Source organism: Cupressus sempervirens, chromosome 3 (genome assembly GCF_028749045.1).
Source record: "Cupressus sempervirens isolate cs-2001-9-10 chromosome 3, ASM2874904v1, whole genome shotgun sequence".
NCBI classification, from domain to species: Eukaryota; Viridiplantae; Streptophyta; class Pinopsida; order Cupressales; family Cupressaceae; genus Cupressus; species Cupressus sempervirens.
The window spans coordinates 1,016,795,138-1,016,799,670 of record NC_143120.1 but is presented as its reverse complement, the minus strand read 5'-3'; positions in this window follow the sequence as shown (position 1 = coordinate 1,016,799,670).

Below are 4,533 nucleotides of genomic sequence, written 5' to 3'. Positions count from 1 at the left end.
AGATATTTTAGATCAATAGGAAGCATAACAAAGGAGCTGCAAGCTTAGGTTAGGCGGAGGCAAGGAAGATGGAGATGACATAATAAATCTATGAGGTGAAAAAAAACCATTTGAAGATCAAGCTGTGAAACACAGATGTGAACATTGTGAATGCCCTACAATGAGAGATGATAATAGAGGTGCCGATGACATCCATAGATCTTGTGGAAATTGAGAACAATTAGTTAGTGCTCAATGGTGAGTTCATCGTGTATAGGTTGGGCCTCATCCTGCTCACTTCCAAGTGCACAATTAAGATGAGCATTTTGCATGACTATGACTAGTTTGATGGTGATGTGCAGTGTGAGAAATGCTTTATTGAATTCTACCTTGACACCAAATGCGATTGTGACCAAACCATCAATTTTATTATCTTGGACTTTGTCTTCTCTAATGATCGAGTCATTCCCATTGATGAAGCTAATTTCTCTTCTAGTAACTATGATTTGACTGAATAGAGGTATGCAAAATGTTCTTGGTTTTTATTTTTATTTCATTTCAGGGTAAGGGATATAGGTTATTTGGGGTTAGTCTTCTCTTCTTTATTTTTACTCTATAATGGGGGTCAAATGAGTGTGTGTTATTGCTAATTTTTGTACAGGGGGAATAATCATTGTTATACTTTGACATGATCAAGAGTTCAAGCTTTGAGCCATAGCTAGGACATGTATTGGTAAGGACCATGCCAAATGGTCTCTAGCTACAATAGCTACAACAATTACTTTTTCTATCTGAGCCTGATATTCATATCAATGAGAATTTTATGGAGGGACTAACCCTTGAGAAGAAGCAAGACTAGATTGATAGCAGTCTTATGAAGGTTTTTTAAATTGATGAAGACACCCATCAGGTTTGTTACTTAGTCTATATTTTATCACTTAAGGCTTTGAAAGTAGGCTTATTAGAGGCAGTTTTTAGTTGTTTATTGCTCAACTGGAAATGTATTCCTTCCTTTACTTTGACGAAATGAATGTTCAATGAAAAAAGATCTAAATATCTCAACAAGTTATTTAGACCACTTAACCATGGATGTCCCATCTAACTCCAGGATGGTGACAGTTGAGTAACACTTGAGGCTCTGGCTTCCCCTAGAACATTTGAAAGCTCTAGCTCTACTTTTTTCTCAACTTCAAGGTCAGGATTGTGGTACATCATGAAATTATAAAATTTGGATATTGCATGCCATTTCAAATTTTTGAGAAAACTTTCATTAGATATTTACAATGTACAGCCAGAAGGTTAATCAAATTTACCTGAAGCTGCTTATATACAATATTTTTAAGTGGATAAACTGTAGGGAAAAAAAAAAAGTTTCAAAAGCAATGTCAAGACTCAAAACTAGGTGGATGATCTAAAGATGTTAATGGACAATTCCATAAAGAAGAATCAACACTAAGTAGGCATTTAGAAGATTAAAGATTTGGAAGTCCTTCAATAGGTTCTGTAACTTAAGAGCTATGTAAAGGGTATATATTGCCCTACCTTAATCCACTGGGAGGATACATAGGTTGTCAAAGATCAGACTCAGACAAAACAGGGAAGACTTTCAATGAAATAGTATAAAAATAGAACCCACCTCAGCTTTACTAGGCTTCGCTTTTGGTAGGTTCTTTAAAGAAAAATGTTGATTTCTACGATTATGCCCACCAACAAGGAAATAACCTTCAATTGAATCATCAAATTGCATATCCAAGGTAGGAATGATGATGCATTCTCTATCATCTCACTCCAATTGTAATCTTCATTCCCACATTTCAAATATGTGGTCTCCCAAGAGGGTAACCAAACATCTTATAATGTGAACCTTGATCAAAACTAAGCTAAAAACCACACTACAAACTCAAACTCAAGTCTTGAACCTTCTCCAAGATCCCATGCCCTGTTGTTTTCACTAAGTGTGATGCTACAACCAAGAGATGTTCCATAATCTAGCTCAAAAAGTGAATTTTTGTGTGTCATATGAACACCCATACCAAAGAATGGGTTATTAACAACACCACAAATTGGTTCTTCCAATCTTGTTCATGCAAGGATAATGAACTTCCATTATGATGCATTTTGAAATTACAATTAGTTTGATAACTTACAACAGTGTCTCCATGGTTGTCCCAAATCTCCTCTGTCTCTTTCTTATAATCATCACCAGTAAGTTAAGGATCCAATTCAACAAGGTCACCAGGCCCTTGCTCAAAATCAGCACCATGCAACATTTTTTTAGAATCTTGTTTATCATCATTAATCCTTTCAAAAACAACTTCCTCAATGCATAACTTCTTAGATGAAGTTAGAGAAGCATTGTAGTAAAACAAAATTCATCCCAATATGGATCCTCATTATACTGAGATGCCAACACACTTGCATGTCAAGTGCTTAAGGGCCGATTGCATTGTTTAGAGAAAATGTGTTCACTGTGCTCCTTGAGAGTGGTTGTCTCTATAATGGGATCTCTCTCAAGTCAAGTTGACTAAAACCATCTTTTCCACTCATCTCCAAAGGCTTTGTTTGGACATCCAACCACAATCCATCTGGACCAACATCAATTGAAACATCTCAACTTGACCCCAGGGTTGTTATTTTATCTTTTCCTTAATATACAAACTGAGAAAAGGTAGTTGCACATCCTAGGGCTCTACCATATGCTCCTCATGGGGTAAGGCAACCTCTCCATTCAAATACTCTGCTATGGACTCTATTTTGTCCACCTATGTTTTTTGATGTGGAGTCTTTTTGCTCATCTTCTCTTGTATTTGGTTACTTATGTTTGTGATTTTGTAAAAATATTTAAAAACTTACGTTTAATGTCTAGATCTTTCATTGGATTAGTAACTCTTGCATAACTTTGACACAATGCTTTTGCTAGTACCAATGTAAATGCTTGAAAAATAATTGATGTGATTTATTTTATTCATTCATAGCATGGTACATATCTTAGAAATAATAATATTCAGCACAAAAAACTAAAAATGCAATACCAACATCTAAATTAATTATATTTTAGTTAAATACCTCCTATTTTTAGCCCCAAACAATAAATATATCATAAAGGAAGGCACAACTTAACAGAACATCTACTACCTACAAAATGCATATTAGCAATAGTTCATAAGTAATAAATTCCAAAGATAAAGTCAGTAATGTAAATTTTATAAAGTTGTATGAAACTAATATCTTGATATTTGGTAACTGTGCTATTTGAAGAACTGTGATTATCAAGGTTATGCCCTGTGAAAAAGGCTTATCATGAGAAATTCAAAGACAAATAAAGAAGCAGTAATATGAAAGTAAATTCATACCCAAGAAAAAAACACAATCCTAAAAAGGTAAAGTGATCATGGAAACAACATAGAAATAGATAATAGCAAGTGCACCACTTTTATCGTAATTAACATTATTGATTATTTCACTCAATGAAAAATAAAATAGTCATAGAAGACACCACAAAAATAGCAGCTACAAGGGAGAAATAATACTTTCTCAAACAAAAAAATTTGGAGTCTTCGCATAAAAATTAGTAAAACAAGATTTAGTAAAATGTTAGATGAAATAATAGGCTTTTAAAGACTTAGCATCTTAGATAATGGAAACATTGGAAAAGGATTTCCATCCCACAAAGAAGAAAACTACAGCTATAACCATCCTTTTGGAAATGATTCAATGATGTCTATTCAAAGCATCAATGAATAACTCTATCATAATTCATATTTTTAAGTTTTTCTCAGTCAATATAAAATAAGATGCACCATAGGGACAACTATAATATAGTTGTTGCAAGGAAGAATTAATATATTCCCAAACAAGACATTTGGAGGCTTCACATAAGAACATATAAATAAGAAAAAAATAGAATATTAAATTAGATAAATGCCTAAGAATGCAGTGCCTTAAACACTTACACTATGGCTTTGACTCAAATCAGACAAGGGACTTTCATCCTATAAATTAAAAATTAAAAAGCTATAAGCCTCTGTGAAATGGAGTGGTGATCTCTAAATTAAGGCATTGATGGGTATTTGTGCCATTCTATACTAAAAAAATAACTATAAAAAGGCTATCATTGAATAATTCAACTTATTATCCACTTTTCAATCAGAGTACAAACAAGCTACAAATGAGAAATGCAAGACATTGTAATCCAATACAAAATGCAACACACCCTCTATCATGCACAAACCACAGAACCTAGATTTAGTAGACATTTCATTATTCAAATAGACAAGGCCTTTGCTTAACCTTAGAAGCACACATTGTATTGTGTTTATCATGTCCTTGACAGATTTTGTAAACTATCAACTCAAAAATAGTAAACAACCAAGAGATTTGCATCACCGTACATTTTAAGATGCCCCTCACATTTTAGCGCGGTATGCAGATTCTCCTTGTTGAATGTTTTCATCATTGATGTCAAAAGGATAGTGATCAAGATTGTGTAAACATTAAAGGTTTTAGTTGAGGTGCTTCAGTTGCTTGAGGTGCTAGGCCTATTTTAGCTGCTTG